The sequence below is a fragment of the Nanorana parkeri genome, unplaced genomic scaffold (assembly GCF_000935625.1).
Source record: "Nanorana parkeri isolate BGI_ZX_2015 unplaced genomic scaffold, ASM93562v1 scaffold2310, whole genome shotgun sequence".
Classification (NCBI taxonomy): Eukaryota; Metazoa; Chordata; class Amphibia; order Anura; family Dicroglossidae; genus Nanorana; species Nanorana parkeri.
Window position 1 is genome coordinate 62,305 of NW_017308578.1, and position 11,752 is coordinate 74,056.

The 11,752-nt window shown below is 46.6% G+C and overlaps 1 protein-coding gene across 1 annotated transcript in view; it reads right to left on the reverse strand.

Annotated features, from left to right (window-relative positions):
- LOC108801345 (synapsin-1-like) overlaps window positions 1-11,752 on the reverse strand; it is a 136,845-nt gene that overhangs the window by 38,289 nt on the left and 86,804 nt on the right. The gene's annotated exons all lie outside the window — the stretch shown is intronic.

An 11,752-nucleotide genomic window follows, 5' to 3' on the forward strand; every position in this document is an offset into this window, starting at 1 on the left:
AAGTTATAAAAAAACAAAAAGCCAGGGGGGGGGGGGGGACGGACATGTGCGGGATCGCTGATAGCAGATACACACAGACTTCTCTCGGCACCTCCCAAATATAGACCTGATGCCAAAATAGCCAAGTAATTTACCAACCTCAACCTGGTATGTCCTAAAGATCCATGGACACCGGACACAATGGTCAACACAGGCTTACCTGTGCTCCTCTCTAAGCCGGAACACGCTATCTGAAAGTGAGGTCACGCTATCTGAGTTTGCATATAGACTCTCAACAGGCGACTCACTTCAGATTCTTTTTGGAGAAGATAGATATAGATATAATGAGAGAAAAATCCACTTCACATCCAGGTAAATTACTGATTGCCACTCCATGGAGATCTGTGAAAAGGCAAGCGAATTGCCTATTTAGAGGACAGAGTGGAGACTCCACACATCACAGTGCATTGTAGCATCCCAGTGGAGAGAGAACAAGATGCCTTTCGCCTTAAGGATGCCCAAAATAGATCCAGATGCTCCAACATTCTCATGCGTGGCCTTTCGAAAGTATAGTGGACTGAAATTCAACAGTGATGGCCCTCTTCCAGGAACTTGTGCCCTCTGTTCCTACTGAGCACTTAGAGTTCAACTGCATACACAGGGGCCTTACTAGATGCCTTATGGGCCCACATGTGATATTAAAGTTTGGCTGCACTACTACAGGACCAAGTAAACTGTACTACACCGTCTTTCCAAGTCCCTGTCTATCAGATATTTCAAGAACTGGCTTCACAGACAATCTCACAGGGCTTTTAAACCGTACCTGCAAGTCCTTTTGAATCCCACATAAAGTACAAATGGGGATTGCCATTTAGCCTGCAATTCACCTACAAGGGCAAACAATATACCTCTACTACTCCAGAAGCCATAGGAATAAACCTGGAAAATCTGCAACTGTACCCACTATTCCTGCTGGAACATGAACCAGACACTATGAGTCTCCACGGCAGACCTCATTGCACATTCAAGATTTCTCCCTTGCACATTCCGGCCAGGAACTCGACCGTCATCCAGAGCCCACATAGTGCAGCTGAAACAGACATTTTTTTAAGAAGCTTCTCTCCAGACCTTTTCGGCTTACTGTGATCCTCTAGGACGCTCAGTGTCTGGCTGTGTGCTAACTACCACTGAACTCACAACACACTCAGATTACTAACTTTCTCTGCCTTTTCCCTATCTTCTCTTATCATGCCGAACCCATGGCCCATTATGCTAATTACCAGACACACAGATACATCCCAGAGTATATGCATAAGAGGTGTTAGAGTTCCTAATGTACTGTATGTCTAATGCTGTAAGTTATTAAGATAAATCCTTTTGGCAAAGGAGGGAGTGCTCAAGGAAATCCAGATGCATAGAAAACAGTAACGGTGCCACACTAATGGAGCTGAGAGTTCAAAGTGTTTTTTTATTAGGTAATTAGTTGAAGAACCACAGCATTTTGGGGGTTCGCACTCCCACTTTATCAGGGCTCATATATTGTGCAGCTTCATTGATGCTTGTAAGTGCTTGTAAGTACCAAGTATGACCACCAGTATTACCTACAGGTTTATGCTGTGTGTGAAAGTCTTTTTGTGTTGCTACCCAGAAGCAGACAATGCAAAGCAACAAGGACGCTGCCCTCTGTCCAGCTTTCTGTGGGTGTTGGGCCCAGTTCACATCCAGAAAATATCCATAGATGCCGACTACAGGAGGTGAGATCATTAAATCCCCTGGACTACTACACACTGTGCTCCAAGAGGTTGTCTGCAAGATATTTTAACTCTTTTTTTGTGGAAAAACCTTTATTGCACTCGATTGCGCACCCTTTACATTCTTATCTCTATTCAGAAACCGTATGTTTGGTAAAGATTTGCCCCCATTTAGGGTTGCAAGCTGCATTATTAGACTGTATGATTTTTTTAGTAGCTACCACCATTCTGAGATGAAGACCCCTGAATCTAAGAGCCATTGCTAGTGATTGATATAATTCCTCTGGACCATCAGATTTACTTGAAGGCTGTTTAGTACTTTTCAATTGTGAGTGCATTTCTTATTTTCAGTTTTAGAACCCAGTGAGGGGAATTTATCAATCCTAGAGCAAACAGAATCTGGAGCTGTTGCCCATGTAGGAGCGATTTTTGGCTGGATGTTGCGCGATTTTGGTCCCATAGACATCTTTATGCATTGAAAATCGCACGACAACCGCACGAAAACAGCTCACCAGCTCAGTCGCTTAGGTGTGAACCTAGCCTGAGAGAGCTACACTATAAACTGGCTATGAAACTGCTGAATCATTCAAGCCAGAGTTTGGGGCCCATCTCCGGAACGCTAAACAGTATTGTTAGGTGGGCAACCTGCCTTAACGTAAAGCATGGAGATTTGCTTGTGTCATTTGCACGTGATCAAGGTCATCGCAGGGGAGACCTAAAGCTTTAACCTTGCTCTGGCTTCCATGGACGCATTCTTTAGAGGATGAAAACTGAAGGCTCAGGACAATGGATTCCTTTTGGAGTAGTTATATTATGATCTTAAGATACTGTTGTTCAGAACCAGACAACCTGGGGAAAATACAACTTGCAAAAGTTTTTGAAGAAACTGAAAGTGCTTGAACCTGATGGGTCAGCATATAGGGTTTATTTGAGAATAATTGGGCCTGTGAAGGATTCATCTCCACTGCATAAAGGCTTGTAATAATGTAAGGTTTACTAGTTCATGTCCTGTTCTGTTAAAATAGCAAGGGTTTTGCATGGTTTCACCTATAGCAGATGCCTTTTCCTAAGGCTAGTATGTCTACCAGTACTTGGATGTCCCAGGACTTGAAGTGTAGTGCTATATTCACAGAACTGGAAGGCTCCCCAGCAACCCCAGAGAGAAGCGTACTGTGTTAGATGTGCTTCAGGGTGCGGAATGGTTCACAGTAAGTGCAATATGCAGGAGCGACTAGGATTAGGGACTGGCTGGATGCCAACCTTGCAGGTGTCAAGGCTGGCATCAGGCAATGGCATAGTCTGTTTTCCAAGCAAAGTTCTAGACAGGTGGCAGTCAGTACCAAAAAAGATCAACTGTCTGATGCAGAATAAAACAAGTTAAAGAAGTCACAGTGCAGACCAGCTGAGACTATTACTGAAAAAATATAACATCCCTTGATTGCGTTCACTGTAAAAACGTTCCGACGTTTGTTCCTGCACCCATTCACCTTCTACTCACCACGCCAGGGGACCTCCATGAAGTAAATCTGTTTTTACAGAGTTCACAAGTGGGCATGAGTAAGCAGCGCTGCTGATAAACAAGGACTGTTTTGTTTTCCTCTGAAAGATCTGTGGACATCCGTGGCAACAAAATGTTGTGGGGGCGAGCCGTGAGTAGAAATGATTTTACGACTGCTGGTTGATTCTCCCGCAAAAGCAGAGACCTGTATGGGACGGACACAGCTATTCAATTAAAGGAGAACTATGAGGTAAGGGCCTTTCCCCATAGTTCTCCTTAGGGTAACGGGAGGACACAAGCTAGCGTCCTCCCATTACCCTAAGCTCAGTATACCGCGAGCTACAGCTCGCGGTATACTGAGACGCCGCAGCCGGAGCGGATCCCGACATCGATGTCGAGATCCGCCCAGCTGCGTGAGTGACAGCTGGCTCTGCCTATCTAGAGGCACAGCCAGCTGTACCCGCCCCCTCCCCCATCGGTTCCGCCAGTCAGCGCTGGCGGATCGGAGCGGGGAGGGGGGAATCCAGCCCCTCCCCTGTCAAGGCAGAGAGCCGTGACAGGATCGAGAGGTGAGCGAACGCCGGTATGTGTTCGCTCACCTCCCGATCTACTGAGCCGACCTGTGACAGTCTCATTGTCACAGGTCGGCTAGAACTATGAGGTGAGTGAAAAGCACTCACCTCATAGTTCTCCTTTAAGCACAGATTGTTTCTTGGTTTAAACCTGGAATATCCACAGTTACTTTTCCCTTGAACTGCAGCTGGCAGCGATTCTGATGTTTCATTATGCTGTAGCAAAGTATCCATCTAACTGACAACTAGCGAAGAAAAGAACTGTGTTCCACGTGTAGCTTTTTAGGAAGTTCTCATATTTTCCACAGAGGAATCTGTGGTGTATAGATATATTCCTATTGATGTGAAGGAAGACTGATGAATGATATTCACCTCCTCTATGCAAATTATCGATGACTGAGGAAACATACACGGAACATCTATGTCAGCGCTGCCATTAGTGCAAGCAGCCCATACAAATTATATCGTATGCATGTTTTATGCTATTTCGGGACTGTTTTAGTGGGGTGAGGGTGGATGGTGTGACAGTGACGTCTGCGTGGCTTACAACACTGTCAACATGTGTAGCGGGGTTTTCACACTGATAAAACTAGTTTGGCAATGAAGGGCATTGCCATGGTGTAGTTTGGCAACTGTGGCACCCAGGACTCCAGGGTCCAAAGTTTAAAACATTTTATAAGGAAGAACCTGGCTTTTCAGATTCTTCCAGGTTTTTCTAATTCTAGCTGGGATCTGGGACTCTGGTGATTTCATAGAGCTCTGGCTGGGATGAAATCTCCAGTCCTGGAGCCAGGTGTTGCCAACAACCAGTCTGGGCTGATCAGGTGGCTGAGAGCAGCCACATTAGGGAGCCAAACCTGAACTCGGAGGTGAGGTGGTGTGTTGTGTGCTGGAGGCACACGAGAGCCAAGCCAGGTGGTGTGGAACAGCCTGGGAGGCTGGAGGATTAGGCAGGCTGAGAGAGCCAGGTACACAAGGTGTGCGGAAAGCTGCTGAAAGCAGCAAAAGAGCATGAAGTACCTCTGCGGTGGTTTGCTAAGGCTAACGTTAAAATCCTGGTACTAGGACGCTGAATGAACGGGACAACTGGGGAATTGGTGAGCCAATATATGTTGTTATGCTGAAGACGAGCTATTTTGGAAAAGTAATAAAGACTTTTGTTTGATGGAAAAGCTATGTGCGAGTTCTCTGTGATTTCCCCAACTAGGAACTTTTTTATAGCATATATTTTTTTCAATAATAGTCTCCGCTGGTCAGCACTGTGACTTCTTCTTTAACTTGTTTTGTTCTTCATAAAACAGTTGATCTTTTTTGGCCGTTTATGGTTAGTCACTGACAGGCGTTTTGAGACTTAACGTACACATAGGGCAAGTTGATAAACAAGACTTCTGGTGTTATTCCCTTTTTTATGCTATATGTGATTTAGGTGGCCGTCAGTAGTGTAATCGGTTTTCCAGGCAAGGGTCATGGCAGGCAGCCATCAGTAGCATATCTGTAATACAGGCAAGCGTCCATCAAGCAGACCAGTCAGGAACATCACAAGCCTTGAGCTCTTCCAAATCAGGAAGAGCTCAAGGCTTGTGATGTTCAAACAGGACACCACAGCTCTGTCTGCCAATCAGGGCAGATGAGGTAGAACAGTCCGTGTCAGGCAATTGTCACCACTCAGGCTGGAAAAGAGAGTGGCTGAGCGGCGGCTTTGGGGACAGCAGGAAGCAGTGCAGGAGTGTGTCTTACGCTCCTAACACCTCTGTATTAAAGCAGTTTGAGCAATGTTGACTTTCTATATTTCTTGAACTAGGTTTGAAAAGCTTTATATACTAGTTGTTGTTAACATGTTTTTTTTTGCTGTGCTATGTCTGTTAGAGATGGGAAGTTCGGATCTTTTAAATGAATTGGTTCATTTGAATCAGTTAATTCAAAAGAACCGATTCATGAATCGAATCTTCGATTCACTTGCTGAGTCGGCTGACAAGCAAGTGAACCGAAGCTCAGGAGCTGTCTGAACCTTTATAGAGGACTCTGATTCAGAGTGTCAGGCAGCTCCTGGGGAACATTGATCCTAACTAAGGATGGGCTGCATGTTCGAGTCGACCATAGGTTCGACTCGAACATTGCATGTTCTAGCGTTCGCCGAACGCCGAACATTATGGGATGTCCGCGGTCTGTTCGACCCCGGCACATCCACAATGCACTGCGCCGTCCGAAAACGGTAATTGGCTACAGTCCTGCACCTGACCGCAGGTCAGGTGCAAGACTGTGCCAATCAGGGCTCAGTACAAATGTAGAGCCATGATTGGGCAGAGTCACGATGACCCTGCCCAATCATGTCTCACAGCTAAGTCCCTGCAGCACACTATATAAGGCTGATGACACCGCGCGCACCATGTAGTGTGCTGTAGGAGATAGAGAGTGTTCTAGTATAGTTACACCTTTAGGAGAAGCTGTGAGGGGTCTGAAGTGGTTTGTCCATTGTATGTTAATTAAAATGAAAGAGAGAAACACAATCCTCAAATTTCGGTTCTATGCCTTTCCATTAGGACAGATCACTGTGAAGGGGCTAAGAAAAACATGGAATCGGCCATCTCGCCTGCTCAACAAAACATTTTAAAGGTAAGAAATAAATATTTTGTAATTATTTTTTATTATGCTGTGTAAATAGGATCAGGTAACAAACATATGGAGAGGTTTTCTCAAATTTGACTGCAAAAGTGGAAATATGCTTATATATATATATCAGATAATTTTTATTAAGTTTTTCTTTAAACAGACAATATCAAATAAAAATATATAGAAAAAACAAACAAATAAACAACTAAAACCAATAACAAATATAACACAAATAAATAAGAAACAACCAAAACCAATAACAACACACATACAAAAAAAAGAAAGAAACCCCACATCCACCATATGCACATATCGATAAAACAGTGTCCTGGAAGGAAATACACTTTAACCCTTGTCAAGGATCACACCCACAGTGACTTGCTAACCAGAGTGAGATCCTTGTTCGGTGGAGGAGGAATGAGGAGAGGGTGAAACCGGGCTGTGAAATAATTATCACAGCCTGCCACCAATGGAGGGAGACTCGCCCCAATTTATCTGGATGGGCACACACAGGCAGATACAAATCTTGCATACAATCTGATGCAAACTAGGGGTTGTGAATCAGGTTGGTTATTCCCACAAGCTTCAGAGATTGCCTAAACTATCCCATGAGCTGCAATCTTAGCATACTTTCTGTCTTCCCACTGCCCACACACACCAGGCACTTGATTCATGGTCCCTTGCCACCACCTGCAGTTTGTCAGCTGACAGGGCTCCTAGGCAACCATAATCACGCACACAGATCCCTGCCTGGCAGATATGATAGCTTCCACTAACCGACAATAATCTGCACGCAATCGGCAGCCACATGATGCAATTTCATAGATACTAACAGCTTGTTTGAAATACTCTCCCAGGTCGAACAAAGTTCATTTTAATGCTACTCCATTTATAGAGGAAAGATGTGGAATCAACTTGGCCAGTAACCTTTAGACACATCGCCTGGTGCACATAGAGTTCTTGCCTCCTGAAGTGGCCACAGGTTATATGGACCAGCTGATTCTGATGCCTGGGTTGGGAATGGGATTTGCAACATCAGTGCATCATCCTGATCAAAGCAAGTCCAAACACCACATGAACGCCACAAGCAGGTCCATATAACCATTTTGTCAGTCTCCAGGGTGCTCTGTAAACTAACCATTCTGTATCTGCATGTCGCTCACAATGTGTACTATCAGAAGGAATACTTTTGTATCTCTTAGGACTGATATTTTGGATTTCATTAGAGATGGTTGAAAAAGATTCCTGCTGATCTAAGAAAAATGAGAGGTGGTTCCCAGACAGTGAGGACTCTGTAAAGACTTCTCCTTCCCTGGTGAGTTGGAGAAGCAGTCTGAGAATTGTTTGATAGTTTGTGAGATGACGGCTGATTAATTATATCTACTCCACAAGCCTACAGGTCCTGTCAGAGATTTGTTAGCAGCTGGGTGTTTAATTCCTCCAACGCCCAAGTTGTCTATTTACATTTCAGATTGTGAACATGTGGCCCCGCTACTGAACAATGCATCAAGAACATATTTGGAATCTTTTCTCACTTCTTTATTTTAATGTCACACCCCTCTACCTCTTTGAAGAGACCCTATGACTGCTCTAACCGTAATGCAAACTGCCACCATTTTAACCTTTAGGCCTCATTCACACTGGAAGCGGCCGGCACGTACAGCTCTGTGCTGCGTGCAGGGACGTACCGAGCAGCTCCCGGGAAGGACAGGTGCTGCGTGTGATTAGTACGCTGCCCCTGTCCTTCTCTATGGGAGTACGCGGCCGTACGCCCCCCTACACTCACCCACCCTGCACGTGCGTGCAGGTGAGCGTACTCATACGCTAACAAGATGGATCCTGTCTGCGTCCAAGCCAGGAAACACGCACCCTTACGGACCTGCACTTGAGGTGAGCGTAGGGCCGTGCGGCCACGTAGTCCCATAGAGGACGGGGGCTGCGTACTAATCACACGCAGCACCTGTCCTTCCCGGGAGCTGAGCGATACGGCCGTGCACGCAGCACAGAGCTGTACATGCAGGCCAATTCCAGTGTAAATGAGGCCCTAATGTTAAGGGCACCCTTAATACACTAAGATATTCCCCACCTGAGGCTATGTCATTCCAGGTGGGCTGGGGGTGGGGGGCGACACCAGAACGCACTGGCAGCGGCTCTGTCTGCCACCCCACCCATCTCACTGACATCACTGGCTGCCAGGAGCTTGGCGGGATGTCTGTGTCATCAGTGAGCTGTGTGGAAAGCTGCACAGAGCATCAAAGGTTGCCAAGAGCTCTTGGCAACCTGGGACGCTGTGGCTGCCCCCCAGTGAGATTCCACCTGAGGCAACCACCTCAGGCTGCCTCATTATAGGGATAGCCCTGGTCAACCACTTCATCACCCAAATACTTTAGCAGCACGTTCCCACAGGTTTTTCTTGCATATGAGCAGCACACCCCAGTGGACAGTTGGTGGATCTTAACCACTTCAAGACCAGGTGTTTAGACCCCCAGGCCATTTTTCAGTATTCAGCGCTGCGATACTTTGACTGACGTTTATTCCGTCATGCAACACTGTACTGAAATGAATTTTATACAGTCCTAAAAGGGGTATACTTTCCACACTCACAATTGCTTGACCACATCCTCATTACACACTGTAATGTACTGCTGCTTGCACATTCTTGCACCTACTATAAGAGGCACGTGTACACAAATAGCATCTGAACTAAGCAAACACAACAAATTAATGGGGCTTTTAAGGAGTCATACCCGGAAAAGCTGGAACACAAGAAAATCTATCACCATCACTAATAACAAATAGGGTTAGGCTCGATGCTGGAGACGAATGTGAGTTCGACTCTAACATCGCTAGTTCGTGTGTTGCTGAACACACAAACTATCAGGGCATTCGGCTGGCTGGTCGCCCGCTGAACACCCCGCAATGCACTGTGTGCATTAGAGAGCCCTGATAGGCTAAAGGCTTGCACCTGACCACGGGTCAGGTGTAAGACTTTGCCCAAACAGGGCACAGAGAACTGTGAAGCCATGATTGGGCAAAGTTATGATGACTCTGCCCAATCATGGCTCACCTGTTACAACTGTAAACAGTTGGGAGGAGCTGTCACTGCTAGCTCAGCCCAAATGTTTATATGTTACCGGCATCTGTCGAAATGCCATTCTGCAGCGGGTGTTCATTGCAGCGGACAGGACGGTAGTCATCTTTTTTTAAAACTTATTTTATTTTTTATTTCGTCGAGTCGTCGTGGACAACGCTGGACGCTGTGATTGACCCTGGATTACGTCGGTGGATCCATTTTTTAGTTGTTTTTTTTAAATAAAAGACTTGTCAAAAATGTGTCTTTTGTTTTTGTTTTCAAAAGTCTGGACTTTTTATTTACAATTTAAATGTAACCCTTTAGTGAATGGGTAGGGGTACAAGTACTCCTTACTCATTCACAAGGGGGGGGCCGCATCTGGGTGCCCCTTTATTAAAGGGATACCCTGATGTGAAAAAGCCCCCTGCCTGCACCCCCACAACCAAAGCCCCAGGGCTTGTGGGGGAGAGGCCCTTTTCCCCATTGGTACAGGGATAAGGTGCTTTTCCAGGGACGACCGTCGAAATGCACCCTCCCAGTGCCGCGGGCATGTGGCCCGGTATCGCAGGGAGGGGGCGCTCGCTCGTCCCCCCCCTTACCTGTGCTCGGATCAAGGGTCTGGTATGGAATTTTAGGGGGGACCCCATGTTTTGTTTCCCCCCCCCCCAATTTTTGGGGGAGTGGTTCCTCCTTAAGATTCCTACCAGACCTTAACCCCTTCGTGACTGACGACGTACAGTGTACGTCGCCAGCATTGGGGCTGTTTAAACAGACTCCCGGCGACTTTTGCCGCCGGGACTCTGTTTAAACTTGTAGAGCCGACTGTCGGCTTTACAACAGAAGCGATCCTGGCGACTTACCTGTCGCCAGATCGCTTCTGCGTCCCGAAGAAGGGACACACTCACAATTGCTTGACCACATCCTCATTACACACTGTAATGTACTGCTGCTTGCACATTCTTGCACCTACTATAAGAGGCACGTGTACACAAATAGCATCTGAACTAAGCAAACACAACAAATTAATGGGGCTTTTAAGGAGTCATACCCGGAAAAGCTGGAACACAAGAAAATCTATCACCATCACTAATAACAAATAGGGTTAGGCTCGATGCTGGAGACGAATGTGAGTTCGACTCTAACATCGCTAGTTCGTGTGTTGCTGAACACACAAACTATCAGGGCATTCGGCTGGCTGGTCGCCCGCTGAACACCCCGCAATGCACTGTGTGCATTAGAGAGCCCTGATAGGCTAAAGGCTTGCACCTGACCACGGGTCAGGTGTAAGACTTTGCCCAAACAGGGCACAGAGAACTGTGAAGCCATGATTGGGCAAAGTTATGATGACTCTGCCCAATCATGGCTCACCTGTTACAACTGTAAACAGTTGGGAGGAGCTGTCACTGCTAGCTCAGCCCAAATGTTTATATGTTACCGGCATCTGTCGAAATGCCATTCTGCAGCGGGTGTTCATTGCAGCGGACAGGACGGTAGTCATCTTTTTTTAAAACTTATTTTATTTTTTATTTCGTCGAGTCGTCGTGGACAACGCTGGACGCTGTGATTGACCCTGGATTACGTCGGTGGATCCATTTTTTAGTTGTTTTTTTTAAATAAAAGACTTGTCAAAAATGTGTCTTTTGTTTTTGTTTTCAAAAGTCTGGACTTTTTATTTACAATTTAAATGTAACCCTTTAGTGAATGGGTAGGGGTACAAGTACTCCTTACTCATTCACAAGGGGGGGGCCGCATCTGGGTGCCCCTTTATTAAAGGGATACCCTGATGTGAAAAAGCCCCCTGCCTGCACCCCCACAACCAAAGCCCCAGGGCTTGTGGGGGAGAGGCCCTTTTCCCCATTGGTACAGGGATAAGGTGCTTTTCCAGGGACGACCGTCGAAATGCACCCTCCCAGTGCCGCGGGCATGTGGCCCGGTATCGCAGGGAGGGGGCGCTCGCTCGTCCCCCCCCTTACCTGTGCTCGGATCAAGGGTCTGGTATGGAATTTTAGGGGGGACCCCATGTTTTGTTTCCCCCCCCCCCAATTTTTGGGGGAGTGGTTCCTCCTTAAGATTCCTACCAGACCTTAACCCCTTCGTGACTGACGACGTACAGTGTACGTCGCCAGCATTGGGGCTGTTTAAACAGACTCCCGGCGACTTTTGCCGCCGGGACTCTGTTTAAACTTGTAGAGCCGACTGTCGGCTTTACAACAGAAGCGATCCTGGCGACTTACCTGTCGCCAGATCGCTTCTGCGTCCCGAAGAAGGG